Source organism: Tasmannia lanceolata, unplaced genomic scaffold, assembly GCF_043159265.1.
Source record: "Tasmannia lanceolata isolate RefF3 unplaced genomic scaffold, GAP_Taslan_0.1 ptg000002l, whole genome shotgun sequence".
NCBI lineage: Eukaryota > Viridiplantae > Streptophyta > Magnoliopsida > Canellales > Winteraceae > Tasmannia > Tasmannia lanceolata.
This window is the reverse complement of record NW_027518679.1, coordinates 10,055,567-10,075,829: the sequence shown is the minus strand read 5'-3', so window position 1 is coordinate 10,075,829 and position 20,263 is coordinate 10,055,567. Positions and strand designations below refer to the sequence as shown.

Below are 20,263 nucleotides of genomic sequence, written 5' to 3'. Positions count from 1 at the left end.
GGTGTCTCATTTTTCAAGTTCATTTGTGAATGGCCTCATATCCTCTTTGAGCCCTTGGGTGAACGGTGTCTCATTTTCCGATTCCATTTGTGAATGGTCTCATGTCCTCCTTGAGCCCGTTTGTGAATGGTGCCTCATTTCCCGAGTCCATTTGTGAATGGTCTCGTGTTCTCCTCGAGCCCGTTTGTGAACGGTGTCTCGTTTTCTGAGTCCATTGGTGAATGGTCTCGTGTTCTCCTTGAGCCCGTTTGTGAACAGTGTCTCATTTTCTGAGTACAATTGTGAATGGTCTTCTATCCTCTTTGAGCCCGATTGTGAATGGTATCTCATTTTCTGAGCCGATTTGTGATTGGTCTCATGTCAGCCTTGAGCCCGTTTGTGAACGGTGTCCCATTTTTCGAGTTGATTTGTGAATGGCCTCATATCCTCTTTGAGCCCGTTTGTGAACGGTATCTCATTTTCTGAGTCGAATTGTGAATGGTCTCAGGTCCTGCTTGAGCCTGTTGTGAACAGTTCATCATTTCCCGAGTCTATTTGTGAATGGTCTCGTGTTATCCTTGAGCCTGTTTGTGAACGGTGCCTCATTTTCCGAGTCCATTTGTGAATGGTCATGTGTTCTCCATGAGCCCTTTTGTGAATGGTGTCTCATTTTCTAAGTCCGTTTGTGAATGGTCTCATGTCCTCCTTGAGCCCGTTTGTGAACGGAGCCTCTTTTTCGGAGTTCGTTTGTGAACGGTCTCGAGTTCTCCTTGAGCCTGTTTCTGAACAGTGTCTCATTTTCTGAGTCCATTTGTGAATGGTCTCATGTCCTCTTTGTACCCGTTTGTGACCGGTGCCTCATTTCCCGAGTCCATTTGTGAATGGTCTTGTGTTCTCCTTGAGCCCGTTTGTGAACTGTGTCTCATTTTCTGAGTCCATTTCTGAATGGTCTCGTGTTCTCCTTGAGCCCGTTTGTGAACGGTGTCTCATTTTCTGAGTCCATTTGTCAATGGTCTCCTGTACTCCTTGCGCCAGTGTGTGAACGGTGCCTCATTTCTCGGGTCCATTTGTGAATGGTCTCATGTTCTACATGAGCCCGTTTGTGAACGGTGTCTCATTTTTTGAGTCCATTTGTGAAGGGTCTCATGTCCTCCTTGAGCCAGTTTGTGAACGGTGCCGCATTTCTCGAGTCCATTTGTGGATGGTCTCGTGTTCTCCATGAGCCCTTGTGTGAACGGTGTCTCATTTTTCGAGTCTATTTGTGAATGGTCTCATGTCCTCCTTGAGCCCGTTTGTGAACGGTGCCTTATTTCCCGAGTCCATTTGTGAATGGTCTCGTGTTCTCCTTGAGCCCGTTTGTGAACGATCTCTCATTTTTCGAGTCCATTTGTGAATGATCTCTTATTCTCTTTGAGCCCGTTTGCGAACGGTGTGTCATTTTTCGAGTCCATTTGTGAATAGTCTCTTATCCTCCTTGAGCCCGTTTGTGAAGGGTGCCTCATTTCCCGAGTCCATTTGTGAATGGTCGCGTGTTCTCATTTAGCCTGTTTATGAACGAGGTCTCATTTTCCGAGTCCATTTGTGAGTTGTCTAATATCCTCCTTCAGCCCGTTTATGAATGGTGTCTCATTTTCCGAGTCTATTTGTGAATGATCTCTTATCCTCTTTCACCCCGTTTGTGAACGGTATCTCATTTTTCGAGTCCATTTGTGAATGGCCTCATATCCTCTTTAAGCCCGTGTGTGAACGGTGTCTCACTTTCCGATTCCATTTGTGAATGCTCTCATGTCCTCCTTGAGCCCGTTTGTGAACGGTGCCTCATTTTCCGATTGCATTTGTGAATGGTCACGTGTTCTCCATGAGCCCGTTTGGGAACGGTGTCTCGTTTTCTGAGTCCATTGATGAATGGTTTCGTGTTCTCCTAGAGCTTGTTTGTGAACGGTGTCTCATTTTCCGAGTCCGTTTGTGAATGGTCTCGTGTGCTCCATGAGACCGTTTGTGAATAGTGTCACATTTTCCGAGTCCATTTGTGAATGGTCTCACGTTCTCCTTGAGCCCGTTTTTGAACGGTGTCTCATTTTATGAGTCGATTTGTGAATGGTCTCGTGTTCTCCTTGAGCCCGTTTGTGAACGGTGTGTCATTTTTCGAGTCCATTTGTGAATGGTCTCTTATCCTCCTTGAGCCCGTTTGTGAAGGGTGCCTCATTTCCCGAGTCCATTTGTGAATGGTCTCGTGTTCTCGTTGAGCCTGTTTATGAACGAGGTCTCATTCTCTGAGTCCATTTGTGAGTGGTCTAATATCCTCGTTCAGCCCGTTTATGAATGGTGTCTCATTTTCCGAGTCTATTTGAGAATGATCTCTTATACTCTTTCACCCCGTTTGTGAACGGTATCTCATTTTTTGAGTCCATTTGTGAATAGCCTCATATCCTCTTTAAGCCCGTGTGTGAACGGTGTCTCATTTTCCGATTCCATTTGTGAATGCTCTCATGTCCTCCTTGAGCCAGTTTGTGAACGGTGCCTCATTTTCCGAGTGCATTTGTGAATGGTCACGTGTTCTCCATGAGCCCGTTTGTAAACGGTGTCTCGTTTTCTGAGTCCATTGATGAATGGTTTTGTGTTCTCCTAGAGCCCGTTTGTGAATGGTGTCTCATTTTCCGAGTCCGTTTGTGAATGGTCTCGCGTGCTCCATGAGACCGTTTGTGAATGGTGTTGCATTTTCCGAGTCCATTTGTGAATGGTCTCACGTTCTCCTTGAGCCCGTTTTTGAACGGTGTCTCATTTTATGAGTCCATTTGTGAATGGTCTCGTGTTCTCCTTGAATCCGTTTTTGAACGGTGTCTCATTTTCTGAGTTCGTTTATGAATGGTCTCATGTTCTCCTTGAGCCCGTTTGTGAACGGTGCCTCATTTCCCGACTCCATTTACGAATGGTCTCGTGTTCGCCTTGAGCCCGTTTGTGAACGGTGTCTCATTTTCTAAGTCTATTTGTGAATCGTCTCGTGTTCTCCTTGAGCCCTTTTGTGAACGGTGCGTTATTTCCCGAGTCCATTTGTGAATGGCCTCATGTGCTCCTTGAGCCCGTTTGTGAACGGTGCGTTATTTCCCGAGTCCATTTGTGAATGGTCTCGTGGTTTCCTTGAGCCCGTTTGTGAACGGTGTCTCCTTTTCCGAGTCCATTTGTGAATGGTCTCTTATCCTCTTTAAGCACGTTTGTAACCGGTGTCTCATTTTTCGAGTCTATCTATGAATGGTCTCTTATCCTCTTTGAGCCCGTTCGTGAACGGTATCTCATTTTCTGAGTCCATTTGTGAATGATCTTACGTTCTTCTTCTGCCCGTTTGTGAACGGTGTCTCATTTTCTGAATTCATTTGTGGATGGTCTCCTGTCCTCCTTGAGCCCGTTTGTGAACGGTGCCTCATTTTTCGAGTCCATTTGTGAATGTTCTCTTGTTCTCCTTGAGCACGTTTGTGAACGGTCTCTCATTTTCTTACTCCATTTGTGAATGGTCTCGTGTTCTCCTTCAGCCCGTTTGTAAACGGTGTCTCATTTTCTGAGTCCATTTGTGAATGGTCTCGTGTCCTCTTTGAGCCCGTTTGTGAACCGTGCCTCATTTCTCGAGTCCATTTGTGAATGTTCTCTTGTTCTCCTTGAGCCCATTTGTGAACGGTGCCTCGTTTCCCGAGTCCATTTGTGAATGGTCTTGTGTTCTCCTTGAGCCCGTTTGTGAACGGTGTCTCATTTGCCCAGTCCATTTGTAAATGGTCTCTTATCCTCTTTGAGCCCGTTTGTAACCTGTGTCTCATTTTTTTAGTCCATTTATGAATGGCCTCATATCCTCTTTGAGCCCGTTTGTGAACGGTATCTCATTTTCTCAGCCCATTTGTGAATGATCTCACGTTCTCCTTCAACCCGTTTGTGAACAGTGTCCTATTTCCCGAGTCCTATTGTGAATGGTCTCTTATCCTTTTTGAGCCCGTTTATGAACGGTGTCTCATTTTCCGAGTACATTTGTGAATGGTCTCTGATCCTCTTTGACCCCGTTTGTGAACGGTATCTCATTTTCGGAGTCCATTTCTGAATGGTCTCATATCCTCCTTGAGCCCGTTTTTTAGCGGTGTCTCATTTTTCGAGTCCATTTGTGAATGGTCTCCTATCCTCTTTGAGCCCGTTTGTGAAAGGTATCTCATTTTCTGAGTCTATTTGTGAATGGTCTCATGTCCTCCGTGAGCCCGTTTGTGAATGGTGTCTGATTTTCCGAGTCCGTTTATGAATGGTCTCACGTACTCGTTGAGCCAGTGTGTGAACGGTGCGTCATTTCTCGTGTCCATTTGTGAATGGTCTCATGTTCTACATGAGCCCGTTTGTGAACGGTGTCTCATTTTTTGAGTCCATTTGTGAAGGGTCTCATGTCCTCCTTGAGCCAGTTTGTGAACGGTGCCGCATTTCCCGAGTCCATTTGTGAATGGTCTCGTGTTCTCCATGAGCCCGTGTGTGAACGGTGTCTCATTTTTCGAGTCTATTTGTGAAAGGTCTCATGTCCTCCTTGAGCCCGTTTGTGAACGATCTCTCATTTTTCGAGTCAATTTGTGAATGATCTCTTATTCTCTTTGAGCCCGTTTGTGAACGGTGTGTCATTTTTCGAGTCCATTTGTGAATGGTCTCTTATCCTCCTTGAGCCCGTTTGTGAAGGGTGCCTCATTTCCCGAGTCCATTTGTGAATGGTCTCGTGTTCTCGTTGAGCCTGTTTTTGAACGGTGTCTCATTTTATGAGCCCATTTGTGAATGGTCTCGTGTTCTCCTTGAATCCATTTTTGAACGGTGTCTCATTTTCTGAGTTCGTTTGTGAATGGTCTCATGTCCTCCTTGAGCCCGTTTGTTAACGGTGCCTCATTTCCCGAGTCCATTTACGAATGGTCTCGTGTTCGCCTTGAGCCCGTTTGTGAACGGTGTCTCATTTTCTGAGTCTATTTGTGAATCGTCTCGTGTTCTCCTTGAGCCCGTTTATGAACGGTGTCTCATTTTCTGAGTACAATTGTGAATGGTCTCATGTGCTCCGTGAGCCCGTTTGTGAACGGTGCGTTATTTCCCGAGTGCATTTGTGAATGGTCTCGTGGTTTCCTTGAGCCCGTTTGTGAACGGTGTCTCCTTTTCCGAGTCCATTTGTGAATGGTCTCTTATCTTCTTTAAGCACGTTTGTAACCGGTGTCTCATTTTTCGAGTCTATCTATGAATGGTCTCTTATCCTCTTTGAGCCCGTTCGTGAACGGTATCTCATTTTCTGAGTCCATTTGTGAATGATCTCACTTTCTTCTTCAGCCCGTTTGTGAACGGTGTCTCATTTTCTGAATTCAATTGTGGATGGTCTCCTGTCCTCCTTGAGCCCGTTTGTGAACGGTGCCTCATTTTTCGAGTCCATTTGTGAATGTTCTCTTGTTCTCCTTGAGCACGTTTGTGAACGGTGTCTCATTTTTTTACTCCATTTGTGAATGGTCTCGTGTTCTCCTTCAGCCCGTTTGTAAACTGTGTCTCATTTTCTGAGTCCATTTGTGAATGGTCTCGTGTCCTCTTTGACCCCGTTTGTGAACCGTGCCTCATTTCTCGAGTCCATTTGTGAATGTTCTCTTGTTCTCCTTGAGCCCATTTGTGAACGGTGCCTCATTTCCCAAGTCCATTTGTGAATGGTCTCGTGTTCTCCTCGAGCCCGTTTGTGAACGGTGTCTCCTTTGCCCAGTCCATTTGTGAATGGTCTCTTATCCTCTTTGAGCCCGTTTGTAACCGGTGTCTCATTTTTCGAGTCCATTTATGAATGGCCTCATATCCTCTTTGAGCCCGTTTGTGAACGGTATCTCATTTTCTCAGCCCATTTGTGAATGATCTCACGTTCTCCTTCAGCCCGTTTGTGAACAGTGTCCTATTTCCCGAGTCCTATTATGAATGGTCTCTTTTCCTCTTTGAGCCCGTTTATGAACGGTGTCTCATTTTCCGAGTACATTTGTGAATGGTCTCTTATCGTCTTTGACCCCGTTTGTGAACGGTATCTCATCTTCTGAGTCCATTTCTGAATGGTCTTATATCCTCCTTGAGCCCGTTTTTTAGCGGTGTCTCATGTTTTGAGTCCATTTGTGAATGGTCTCCTATCCTCTTTGAGCCCGTTTGTGAACGGTATCTCATTTTCTGAGTCTATTTGTGAATGGTCTCATGTCCTCCGTGAGCCCGTTTGTGAACGGTGTCAGATTTTTCGAGTCCGGTTATGAATGGTCTCTTATCCTATTTGAGCCCGTTTCTAAACGGTGTCTCATTTTTCAAGTCCATTTGTGAATGGCCTCATATCCTCTTTGAGCTCTTGGGTGAACGGTGTCTCATTTTCCGATTCCATTTGTGAATGGTCTCCTGTCCTCCTTGAGCCCGTTTGTGAACGGTGCCTCATTTTTCGAGTCCATTTGTGAATGTTCTCTTGTTCTCCTTGAGCACGTTTGTGAACGGTGTCTCATTTTTTTACTCCATTTGTGAATGGTCTCGTGTTCTCCTTCAGCCCGTTTGTAAACGGTGTCTCATTTTCTGAGTCCATTTGTGAATGGTCTCGTGTCCTCTTTGAGCCCGTTTGTGAACCGTGCCTCATTTCTCGAGTCCATTTGTGAATGTTCTCTTGTTCTCCTTGAGCCCATTTGTGAATGGTGCCTCATTTCCCGAGTCCATTTGTGAATGGTCTCGTGTTCTCCTTGAGCCCGTTTGTGAACGGTGTCTCATTTGCCCAGTCCATTTGTGAATGGTCTCTTATCCTCTTTGAGCCCGTTTGTAACCGGTGTCTCATTTTTCGAGTCCATTTATGAATGGCCTCATATCCTCTTTGAGCCCATTTGTGAACGGTATCTCATTTTCTCAGCCCATTTGTGAATGATCTCACGTTCTCCTTCAGCCCGTTTGTGAACAGTGTCCTATTTCCCGAGTCCTATTATGAATGGTCTCTTTTCCTCTTTGAGCCCGTTTATGAACGGTGTCTCATTTTCCGAGTACATTTGTGAATGGTCTCTTATCGTCTTTGACCCCGTTTGTGAACGGTATCTCATTTTCTGAGTCCATTTCTGAATGGTCTCATATCCTCCTTGAGCCCGTTTTTTAGCGGTGTCTCATTTTTTGAGTCCATTTGTGAATGGTCTCCTATCCTGTTTGAGCCCGTTTGTGAACGGTATCTCATTTTCTGAGTCTATTTGTGAATGGTCTCATGTCCTCCGTGAGCCCGTTTGTGAACTGTCAGATTTTTCGAGTCCGGTTATGAATGGTCTCTTATCCTATTTGAGCCCGTTTCTAAACGGTGTCTCATTTTTCAAGTCCATTTGTGAATGGCCTCATATCCTCTTTGAGCCCTTGGGTGAACGGTGTCTCATTTTCCGATTCCATTTGTGAATGGTCTCATGTCCTCCTTGAGCCCGTTTGTGAATGGTGCCTCATTTCCCGAGTCCATTTGTGAATGGTCTCGTGTTCTCCTCGAGCCCGTTTGTGAACGGTGTCTCATTTTCTGAGTCCATTGGTGAATGGTCTCATGTTCTCCTTGAGCCCGTTTGTGAACAGTGTCTCATTTTCTGGGTAGAATTGGGAATGGTCTTCTATCCTCTTTGAGCCCGATTGTGAATGGTACCTCATTTTCTGAGCCCATTTGTGATTGCTCTCATGTCCTCCTTGAGCCCGTTTGTAAACGGTGTCCTATTTTCCGAGTCCATTTATGAATGGTCTCTTATCCTCTTTGAGTCTGTTTGTGAACGGTGTCCCATTTTTCGAGTCCATTTGTGAATGGTCTCATGTCCTCTTTGTGCCCGTTTGTGACCGGTGCCTCATTTCCCGAGTCCATTTGTGAATGGTCTTGTGTTTTCCTTGAGCCCGTTTGTGAACTGTGTCTCATTTTCCAATTCCATTTCTGAATGGTCTCGTGTTCTCCTTCAGCCCGTTTGTGAACGGTGTCTCATTTTCTGAGTCCAATTGTGAATGGTGTCATGTACTCCTTGAGCCAGTGTGTGAACGGTGCCTCATTTCTCGTGTCCATTTGTGAATGGTCTCATGTTCTACATGAGCCCGTTTGTGAACGGTGTCTCATTTTTTGAGTCCATTTGTGAAGGGTCTCATGTCCTCCTTGAGCCAGTTTGTGAACGGTGCCGCATTTCCCGAGTCCATTTGTGAATGGTCTCGTGTTCTCCATGAGCCCGTGTGTGAACGGTGTCTCATTTTTCGAGTCTATTTGTGAATGGTCTCATGTCCTCCTTGAGCCCGTTTGTGAACGGTGCCTCATTTCCCGAGTCCATTTGTGAATGGTCTCGTGTTCTGCTTGAGCCCGTTTGTGAACGGTCTCTCATTTTTTGAGTCAATTTGTGAATGATCTCTTATTTTCTTTGAGCCCGTTTGTGAACGGTGTGTCATTTTTCGAGTCCATTTGTGAATGGTCTCTTATCCTCCTTGAGCCCGTTTGTGAAGGGTGCCTCGTTTCCCGAGTCCATTTGTGAATGGTCTCGTGTTCTCGTTGAGCCTGTTTATGAACGAGGTCTCATTTTCTGAGTCCATTTGTGAGTGGTCTAATATCCTCCTTCAGCCCGTTTATGAAAGGTGTCTCATTTTCCGAGTCCATTTTTGAATGATCTCTTATTCTCTTTCACCCCGTTTGTGAACGGTATCTCATTTTTCGAGTCCATTTGTGAATGGCCTCATATCCTCTTTAAGCCCGTGTGTGAACGGTGTCTCATTTTCCGATTCCATTTGTGAATGCTCTCATGTCCTCCTTGAGCCCGTTTGTGAACGGTGCCTCATTTTCCGAGTGCATTTGTGAATGGTCACGTGTTCTCCATGAGCCCGTTTGTGAACGGTGTCTCGTTTTTTGAGTCCATTGATGAATGGTTTCGTATTCTCCTAGAGCCCGTTTGTGAACGGTGTCTCATTTTCCGAGTCCATTTGTGAATGGTCTCGTGTTCTCGTTGAGCCTGTTTATGAACGAGGTCTCATTTTCTGAGTCCATTTGTGAGTGGTCTAATATCCTCCTTCAGCCCGTTTATGAAAGGTGTCTCATTTTCCGAGTCCATTTTTGAATGATCTCTTATTCTCTTTCACCCCGTTTGTGAACGGTATCTCATTTTTCGAGTCCATTTGTGAATGGCCTCATATCCTCTTTAAGCCCGTGTGTGAACGGTGTCTCATTTTCCGATTCCATTTATGAATGCTCTCATGTCCTCCTTGAGCCCGTTTGTGAACGGTGCCTCATTTTCCGAGTGCATTTGTGAATGGTCACGTGTTCTCCATGAGCCCGTTTGTGAACGGTGTCTCGTTTTTTGAGTCCATTGATGAATGGTTTCGTATTCTCCTAGAGCCCGTTTGTGAACGGTGTCTCATTTTCCGAGTCTGTTTGTGAATGGTCTCGTGTGCTCCATGAGCCCGTTTGTGAATGGTGTCGCATTTTCCGAGTCCATTTGTGAATGGTCTCACGTTCTCCTTGAGCCCGTTTTTGAACGGTATCTCATTTTATGAGTCCATTTGTGAATGGTCTCGTGTTCTCCTTGAATCCGTTTTTGAACGGTGTCTCATTTTCTGAGTTCGTTTGTGAATGGTCTCATGTCCTCCTTGAGCCCGTTTGTGAACGGTGCCTCATTTTCCGACTCCATTTACGAATGGTCTCATGTTCGCCTTGAGCCCGTTTATGAACGGTGTCTCATTTTCTGAGTCCATTTGTGAATCGTCTCGTGTTCTCCTTGAGCCTGTTTGTGAACGGTGTCTCATTTTCTGAGTCCATTTGTGAATGGCCTCATGTGCTCCTTGAGCCCGTTTGTGAACGGTGCGTTATTTTCCGAGTCCATTTGTGAATGGTCTCGTGGTTTCCTTGAGCCCGTTTATGAACGGTGACTCCTTTTCCAGGTCCATTTGTGAATGGTCTCTTATCCTCTTTAAGCACGTTTGTAACCGGTGTCTCATTTTTCGAGTCTATCTATGAATGGTCTCTTATCCTCTTTGAGCCCGTTTGTGAACGGTATCTCATTTTCTGAGTCCATTTGTGAATGATCTCACGTTCTTCTTCAGCCCGTTTGTGAACGGTGTCTCATTTTCTTAATTCATTTGTGGATGGTCTCCTGTCCTCCTTGAGCCCGTTTGTGAACGGTGCCTCATTTTTCGAGTCCATTTGTGAATGTTCTCTTGTTCTCCTTGAGCACGTTTGTGAACGGTGTCTCATTTTCTTACTCCATTTGCGACATGTGTCATGAATGTGTGGTCTTTGCCGTTTTCCAACACCCTTCTTCATGATGGTTGGGCTCTGCTCGTGCATGGATGACACGTGGCGATATCTGGGAGCGTAGCCGTATTTGTGCCCCATCATAACTCCCCCTTACTCCTTTGGTCCATTGAATGGGCCAAGGGAGTAACGTTTTGTTCGAGCTAAGTCATGATGAGGATATTTACGAGGGCTCCGGGGTGCGAGGAGACGTGCCGTTTTATCCGGCGGCTGTCCTTGGGAAGCGGCAGCGTCGTTAGGAAGGCTGCGTTGTCTCGAGGCACCAGGATTTCTTTCCCGAGTTTAAAAGAGGGGAATTACCCTGGTGCCTTTTTGTGGCTCTTCGTCGCTCTTCTTCTTTCCTTTGCGGTAGGGGTTCTTTTCGTATATTCTTCAGCAACATGTCTGGCTCTTCTTCACGAGTTAGGGGCAAGGCCTGTTTCCTCCAGGAGTCGTCGAGCGACCCTGACTTGTCTTCCGATCCGGGGGAGGATCTCGTGGCTCGTCGGAAGAAGGCTAAGAGGGGCCCGGGCGCTTCGTCGGGCTTCCCCCAACTTCGCCTTTCTTCCCTGCCTAGGAAGGACAGATTGTCCAGGTCCCGCGTTGCCCGGGAGTGGTCTTTTTTCTCTCGAGCCTATCGTCAGGGAACGGAACTGGGTGGACGTGTTTCGAAGATGGGTCAGGAGATCGAGGACTTGAAGCGGGAGAACGAGGTTCTACAGAAGAAAGTTCATCTTCTCAACGAGTAGCTGTTGGAATATGAGGTGGACCCCCTGCTGGAGACCTCTTGGGAGGAGGAGGGGAACTCCTCTGGAGAGGAGTCGTTCTCCGATTAAGCTTTGGCTTTCTATGTTTTCCTGCGTGTCTATCCCCTTCTCTGGCGGGGATTTCTGAGGCCTGCGTGCCCTGTGTTGTTTTTTTGGTTTCCCTTTATTTTTGTAGGCCTATGGGCCAGGAGGATGTCAATGGGTAGTTTATGTGTATTTGGGCCGTATCTCTTAATGTTGTTCTTGGCTTGTGATGGAGAATCTCTGTGTTTGCAAGGATTTGCTATGCTCCGACCCTTCCGTGCGCTCTCTTCTTCTTCTTTTTTTTTTTTTTTTTGGGCCCGAACCTGCGTGGGGTCGAGATAGCGAAGCGTGTCGAATTCGTATGATCTTGCCCTTTACCCTCTACTTCCTTTATGAAGGTTAGGCTTTATGTAGATCTGGGGGCGACGCGTGGCGTGCTTCGGTGATAGCGCCGTCTTTGTATGCTATCGTGATATGACTTTTAGTCCATTGATTGGCCTCGGGGAGCGGGCCCGAGGCGCCGCTTGGTTATTCAGTAGGAAACGAACACGCGGGTAGTAAGTGCTTCCTTTTTCCACACCGGGGTTTCCTATAAGGGTTCTATAAGGGGTGAGCTTTCCTGAAGTCAGGAAGATCACCCTTTGTTTCTTCTTTGCCTTTTTTATTTCTTCCGGCCTTTCTTCAGGCTTGTCCGAGATGTCGTCGCCTTTCCAGGGTCTCTTTGTGAGCGGCGATCGTAGGTCTGATCGCGACGGGAGTCGTCCGAATAACCCGGAGGCAAACTCTGGCGGGCTGGGGCCTCAGCGAGGGGTTCCGGAGGGGGACATGGATCATCCTCCTCCCCCGCACGAGAGGGAGTCTCATGAAGTGTTTATTCACCGCAACCGTTCCTTCTTTTCCTGCGTCCATCGTAGGGGAATGGAGGTTTTTAGCTGGATGAGGGACATGGATCGGGAGATTGCTGCTTTGCGCGCGGAGAAAGATCTGTTGAGGAACCGGGTGCGTTGGTTGAATGACCAGGCCCGTTTTGCTGGGAATCGGCGTTGGGGAAGCTCTTCGGACGGGGAACAGAGTGATAGGGAGCTTTCTGATGCGGAAAACTCTTTCAGCGGCCAGTCCCTCTGAGCTGATTGCGGTGGGATTTTAGAATTTTTGGAGGAAGCCTCTTGTCTTTGCGCTTTCTTTTTTTGTCTTAGGGGTCTTGGGGGCTTCGGGCCTGCGTGCCTATTATCCTTACTCCCCCCTTTTTGGAGGCCTTTAGGCCAGGAGGAAGTGGTTTATGAATGGCGCCTTTCTTTTTCCTGTTTCTGATGTGTGTTTTCTCCTTACGTGTTCGCTTTTCTTTTGCATGCTTGCTTTCTCGCGCGTTCCTGAGCCCTTGTCGCTGCGTTCGATATTTTCGGCCCGGTGGTATTTTGTACGGGGTATCTAGTCGTACCTTTATGACGGGTTCCGAGCTCTTTGCCATCGAACGTGGTTTTTTTCCATCTTGTGGAGGTGTATGCCGGGCCCTTGTGACGGGGTCCGAGCCCTTTCTTTATGAACGCAGTTTTTTTTTTCATCTGGTGGAGGTGTATGGATGGCTTGCTGGGGAAGTTATGTCGTGGGTAGGGGTAGAGACGTCCTTTCCGTATGCCGCTTCGACTTATGGCGGTTCCCTTGGGTTTCTCAATCGGCGCCACGTGTGCGCGTCCCATCGACTTAGAAAGGGCGGGAGATCGAACGACAGGTGTCAAAACCCTAGCCCTTTTTAAAGCTTTTTTGGGGATGTCATTTTTTACTTTATTCCTTCGTCTTCCTCGATTAGAACGGGTTTTTCTCCGCGGCGATTCTTCTACGTGTTGCTTGTCGTCCACGCTTCGTTCGGTGAGTTCTGTGTCTTTGTTTCATAGCTTACGATGTCTGTTGCGACTGTGCCTCAGAGCCCCTCTTCCGCGTCGGTAGAGGTGGTGGAGAGGGCTCCGGTGAGAAAGAGGAGGCGGTTGTCTGCAGGGGGTGGGGGCGGCGTCGCTGAAGATGTGCGGCAGCCCACGGAGTTGAGGGATAGTTCCGGGGCCTCCGGGTCGTCGGTGGGGGCCGCTGCTTCGGAATCTCCGGCTCGAGTTTCTTATGCTCGTGGGGCGGAGATTGGGGACATTCGGCCTGGCGCCGTTATTCGTCCCGGCCCGGTGGCGTGTTTCAGAAATACTTTGGAAAAAGGGGCGGCGGAGAACATTAGGAGGGAGTTCCATATCCCCGACGATTATGGGATTAGAGTCCCCTCCTTTGTAGAAGGGGTGTGTGGGGGTACCACGGAGGAAGAGGTAGCTTTCTACGTGGAAGCTTTCCGGGCGGGGGTTAGGTTTCCGCTCTTGGACATTATAATAGAGGCCCTCGAGTTTTACCAAGTGGCTCCTTCCCAACTGGCGCCTAATAGTTGGCGCACACTCCTGGCCTTTGTGGCCAAGGCGGGTCTTCATAAGGTTCAGCCCACCCTTCCGCTGCTCAGGGCCTGCGTTGCCCTCAGTCCGTTGGTGAAGGGGGAGGACAGCTGGCTTTATCTGACCCAGCGTCCTCAGGTGAAGATTGCAGCGAACTTGCCTTCATCCATCAAGAAGTGGAAGGAGGAGTATGTGTTTGTTACTGTAACGACCCGGATTCTCAGGCTAAATTTTGAGGCAATTCTGAGCCTAGCTCTTTATAAAACAGAGCAAACGAGCCCCGAAAATCCGGATTGCTACGCCTCTCAAAAAAATAAAAGAGGCACAAAACACATTCATTCTTTCATACAGCGGAAGTCTTAGTTAAAAACAAATCATTTATTTAATGAAATAGAGACAAAAATAAGGGAAGAGAATTTTATTCCAATACTTTCAATAATAACTCCACAAATTTGCCAAATTAAATATCCATGCCCCAAAGGACTTTGGAAAGAAAACTAAAAGAAATAAATAACTGCCTAAACTATGCCATCTCTCCCCATCCCATTGCCTAGGTCATCTCATCAGCAAATGCTCCTTCGTTTTGATCGATTTGCTGGTTTTCTGGATTTTCGCCATTAAAGTCTGTTGAAAAGTTTTAAAGGTCAGGATGCAAGAATAACGGTTATGCAGAGTAATAAAACTTAACTTAGGCAATTGAAGATGTAAAGATATAATCATCTCATATTAGAGGCATATCAAAGAAATTTAGCATATCAAGAAAGACATGGTATTTGGTGCAACAATAAGCAATAATATAGAGGTTTTTCTGATAGCACCTTTGAATTTGCAAAAATAGGACTCTTTGTTCAATATGATTGTTCATTAGAGACTATTGCTCTAGTCATTAGAATCTAAGGTTCTAAAATCGTTTAGAGACTATGCTCTTCCCTTTCCTTCCCCATTAATTTCTATACACAATGATACCCATGTAGAATTATAACCTTCGAACTGTTTTTGTACGAGGATACCTTTCGCACTGTTTTTGTACGAGGAGTTCACGTAGTTCTTTTGACCTTCTCGCCCCTTTTTGGGTACGAGGGAAATGGTATCAAGGGTATATGAAACTATGGCCTTTAAATTATCTCCATCATAGGGTTGTGGGTTTTCAATGAAAGCCATGAATTGGATTCAAGAATCAAGAAACAAAAACATAAGAGGTTTTTATCTAAATTTTCAAGAACTCTAGTTATAGTGTAGATTACAAAACATAATCCGAAATCTTGCCTTTGCCTTTGAATGGATTGGTTTGATTGATGTGATTGATTACTTGAATTGAGAGAATTGAATGAAGCTTGATGGATCTTGGAGTTGAAAGCCCTTCCTTCTTCTCCCTTTCCTTGAATTCTCCTTTTCTTACTCTCCTTAGGTTTTAGGGTTTTGATTTATGAAGAACATTAGGTTATGATAGTGTATATATATGGTCATGAATCTTTTTAGGGTTTGTTTTGGTGTTAACTCACCCAAAAAGGACGGAAATCGGCACTTCATAGAGAGTTTGGAAACTCTCGGATTCTCAATCCGCGACATTCTCGGAGTTCCGAGGCATTTTCTCGGAGTTCCGAGAATTCTCGGAGTTCCGAGAAATGCTCTCGGAGTTCCGAGAACCGGATTCCAAAACTACTGTCCGATTTCTCGGAATTCCGAGGTTATTTTCTCGGAGTTCCGAGATCTCTCCAGTAGTTCTCGGAGTTCCGAGAATTATTCTCGGAATTCCGAGTTTTTTTTTTTTTTTTTTTTTTAGGGTTGTTACACTCTACCCCCCTTAGAGGAATTTCGTCCTCGAAATTTGATCTCTCTCATAGGGTAAACCGAAAACAACCGATTATTATACAACAGATTATAAATGAGAAGTAAGGAATATACCTCCGAGCAAATGCGGATATTTCTTCAAGATTTCCGATTCGCGCTCCCAAGTTGCTTCTTCAACGCCATGATGTCGCCAAAGAACCTTGACCAACGAAATCGTCTTATTTCGCAAAGCTCGCTCTTCTCGATCTAAAATCTTCACAGGTCCTTCAGAAAAAGACCAATCTTCTTGAAGCTCGACATCATCCTCGGCCAAAACATGTGAAGGGTCGGGATGATACAATCGAAGCATCGATACATGAAAAACATCATGCATCCGCTCCAAATTAGAAGGCAACTTCAATTTATAAGCTCTTGCCCCAATCCTTTTCACAATTCGGTAGGGTCCAATAAAACGAGGAGTCAACTTCCCTTTCTTTCCAAAACGCATTACTGCCCTGAACGGTGAAATCTTCACAAAAACCATATCGCCTTCAGCGAATTCTAAATCTCTCCTCCGCTGATCGGCATAACTCTTCTGTCGACTCTGCGCGATCTTCAAACGATCCTTAATCAATGCAACTTTTTCAGTCGACTCTCGAACCAACTTTGGTCCAAGCAATTGCTTCTCACCAACTTCAGCCCAGCACAAAGGTGATCTGCAGGCACGGCCATATAGAGCTTCGAATGGAGCCATCTGAATACTCTGCTGGTAGCTGTTGTTGTAAGCAAATTCACATAGAGGCAAATGCTTCTCCCAATCTCCACCAAAATCTAGAACACAAGCTCTCAACAAATCTTCAAGGATCTGATTTACCCTTTCAGTCTGACCATCAGTCTGAGGATGATATGTTGTACTGAAACTCAACTTCGAACCCAAAGCAGAATGTAAGCTCTTCCAGAATCCCGAAGTGAAACGAGAGTCTCGGTCAGAGATTATGGTCGAGGGCACACCATGATACCTAACGATCTGAGCCACATATGTTTCAGCAAGCTTTTCCAACTTCCAATCTTTCTTAATCGGAATGAAATGAGCCGATTTAGAAAGACGGTCCACAATCACCCAAATACCATCACAATTGCTCTTCGATTTGGGTAAACCCATGATAAAATCCATGGACAAGCTATCCCATTTCCACATGGGAATCTCCAAAGGGTCCAATGTACCTCCAGGTTTCTGATGCTCTGCCTTTACTTTCTGACAAGTTAGGCATTTAGAAACATACTCAGCAATGTCCCTTTTCATTCCACTCCACCAAAGATTCCTCTTCAAGTCTTGGTACATCTTTGTGTTACCTGGATGTATAGTGTAACGAGACTTATGTGCCTCATCCAAAATGTCCCTTCTGATTTCTTCCTTAGCTGGCACACAAATTCTGTCTTTAAAGAACAAACATCCATCCTCTCCTACTGAAAACTTTGGTTTAGAATCAACTTCAGCCTTTAATTTCAAAATTCCTTCATCATCTATCTGAGCTGTTTTAACAGTTTCTATGATATTCGACTGAACTCGAATATTAGCAATAAAGGATTTATCGCCAATTTCGCAAGTTCCCAAATCTAAATCTCTGAACCGCTCAAGCAATTCCCATTCTTCCATCATCAAACAAGCCATCATAGGGTGTTCTTGTCGGCTAAGAGCGTCAGCCACTACATTAGCCTTGCCTGGATGATAACTCAAGGTGAAGTCATAATCCTTCAAAAATTCAACCCATCTTCTCTGTCTCATATTCAGCTCTTTCTGATCAAAAAGATACTTGAGGCTCTTATGATCTGTAAAAACCTCAAACTTGACACCATACAAGTAGTGTCACCATATCCTCAAAGCGAAAACCACTGCTGCTAATTCCAGATCATGAGTTGGGTAATTCACTTCGTGCTTCTTCAACTGCCTCGAACCATAGGCAATGACCTTGCCTGATTGCATGAGCACGCAACCCAAACCTCAAAATGATGCATCACTATACACCACAAAATCTCCTTCTGCGGTAGGAAGTATCAAAACTGGAGCTGATGTCAATATTTTCTTCAATTCTTGAAAACTGCTTTCACATTCTTCATTCCAAACATATTTAACATTCTTCCTGGTCAATTTAGTCAAAGGTCCAGCTAAGATTGAAAAGCCTTCAACAAACTTCCTGTAATACCTGGCCAGACCCAAGAAACTTCTGATCTCAGTAACATTGGTAGGTTGCTTCCAGGAAGTAACTGCTTGAATCTTAGTAGGATCCACTTCAATTCCTTCTTTTGATATCACATGACCCAAAAATGTAACACGCTCGAGCCAAAACTCACATTTAGAGAATTTTGCATACAACTGATTCTTTCTCAAAGTCTCCAATGCAAGTCCCAAATGCTTAGCATGCTCCTCTTCAGATTTCGAGTAAATAAGGATGTCATCTATGAATACCACCACGAACTGATCCAAAAATGGCTTGAATACTCTATTCATCAAGTCCATAAATATGGCTGGTGCATTTGTCAATCCAAACGGCATTACGACAAATTCATAGTGACCGTATCGAGTACGAAAAGCTGACTTTGAAATGTCCTCGTCTCTGATACGCAACTGATGATATCCAGATCTCAAATCAATCTTCGAGAAATGAGTAGCTCCTTGCAACTGGTCAAAGAGATCGTCTATCCGAGGAAGAGGATAACGATTCTTGATAGTCACCTTATTCAACTGCCTGTAGTCAATGCACAAGCGAAGACTACCATCCTTCTTCTTCACAAATAGCACAGGAGCTCCCCATGGGGATGAACTGGGTCTAACAAATCCCTTCTCCAACAATTCTGATAACTGCTCCTTCAATTCTTTCAATTCAGCCGGGGCCATTCTGTAAGGTGTTTTAGAAATAGGCTCGGTCCCTGGCACAAGATCAATAGTAAAGTCGATCTCTCTGTGGGGAGGTAATTCAAAGTCTTCTGGAAAGACATCCAGAAACTCCCTCACCACAGGGATGTCTGAAACAGACAACTCAATACTGACTTCTTCCTTCTCCATGAAAGCCAGAAAGCATTCACATCCTTTATTGATCAACTTCTGAGCTTTCACAGCTGCAATTACTTTAATCTTCTTCATAGGGCGCTTCACTCCTTCAAAAATGATTTCTTCTTCTCCAGGAATTGTAAATTTCACGATTTTATGAAAGCAATCCACATTAGCATGATAAGCTGCTAGCCAATCCATACCAAGGATAACTCTAAAATCGTTCATCTCCAATAGCACTAAATCAGCCAAAAGCTCTCTACCACCTATCTTTATAATACATCCCTTACACACTAAATTTGTAATTACATCATCTCCTAAAGGAGTAATAATTCTCAAAGGGAAATTTAGAGTAATAGGGGTCAAATTCAGTTCTTTCGCAAAAATCGGTGATATGAATGACAAGGTAGAGCCAGAATCTACAAGAATATGCACAGATGTATTATTAACAAAAAGCTGACCTTCAATGACTGCGTCGGAGGCATCATCGTCTTGTTGATTAAGTGCATAGACTCGGTTGACAGGTGCTTGAGATGCACTCTTCTCCAGATTCTGCTGGCGATTTTGATACCCTTTCCACTGATTCTGCTGCTGCTGCTGCGCTGGGGGTTTCTGCTGCTGCTGATTATTATTAATTCGGTTCCCCTGATTCATTGCTGGCTGAAAATTCTGCTGCTGCCTTTGAGGTCTCGTGTCCCTAAATGTAGGCTTAGGACACTCCAAAATCTTGTGACTCGGGTCTCCACAGTTGTGGCAGACATTCATCGTCTTCCAACACCTTCCAGCATGAAATTTTCCGCAAATAGCACAAGGAACCCTTGCAGGAACTCCATCTTCCATTCTCTGTCTCTTAGGCGGCGGCACTTGATTCCTGCTCCCTGATGGCGGCATTCTGGCGGCCATAATCACTTTCTCACTACGCTCAGCCATCTCGGCTTTCGCGCAAGCTTCTACCAAAGTCTGAGGTTCATGAAGAACAACTTTCGCCATAAGAGATGGGCGAAGGTTGTCAACAAACTTCGAAACTTTATCCTCCTCTGTAGAGGCATAGCCAGGTGCATACCTCGACAACTGCCTAAACTTGGCTCCATACTGAGCCACAGTCAAAGATCCCTGCTTCAGAGACGCAAACTGAGATGCCAATTCCCTCTTAACATGGTTAGGAAAGAATTGGTTGTTGAACCGTACTTTGAATTCGGTCCACGTCTCATTCTTAGCATAAGGATAATTTTGCAGTAAGGATCTCCACCACACTCCTGCTTGGTCCTTTAGTAAAAAGGTAGCCAAACGGATTTTCTGAATATCGCTGCACTCCATTACTTCAAATATGCTTTCCACTTCCAAAATCCAGTGGTCTGCAACCAAAGGGTCTCCCACTCCTGTAAACTCCGATGGCCTGTAGTCCCTGAATTGCCTGTGCAGCTTAGTCGGATCTGCTGCAGGCGCATGGCGAGCTGCTAGAGTGGTTGCAATGTTCTGCAAAGCGGCCTGATTAGCTGCTTGGTTAGCAGCCTGTGCCTGAGCTTGACCTCTAAGGAGATCAGCAATCATGAGTAAAGGATCTGCTCCTTCACCAACATGGGCACCACCACGACCTCTCCTAGCATTACCTCGCAACTCTCTTTGATCCATCTGTCAAAAGAACACACAATTGTTAGTTCATAAAAATTCTAATTTACTTAATTTAATTATGATCATGTAAATTGTGGTTAGGTTGTACTTTAATTAATTAGGTTCAACTACCCAACCTTAGACATATACCCAGACTCGCACTAGGTTCCTCACTGACTAACCTAGATAAGCTCTGATACCACCTCTGTAACGACCCGGATTCTCAGGCTAAATTTTGAGGCAATTCTGAGCCTAGCTCTTTATAAAACAGAGCAAACGAGCCCCGAAAATCCGGATTGCTACGCCTCTCAAAAAAATAAAAGAGGCACAAAACACATTCATTCTTTCATACAGCGGAAGTCTTAGTTAAAAACAAATCATTTATTTAATGAAATAGAGA

The 20,263-nt window shown here is 45.3% G+C and overlaps 1 pseudogene; it reads right to left on the bottom strand.

Annotated features, from left to right (window-relative positions):
• Nucleotides 1–15,312: 15,312 nt before the first annotated feature.
• On the bottom strand, nt 15,313–20,009 carry LOC143888149 (uncharacterized; annotated as a pseudogene).
• Nucleotides 20,010–20,263: the final 254 nt, after the last annotated feature.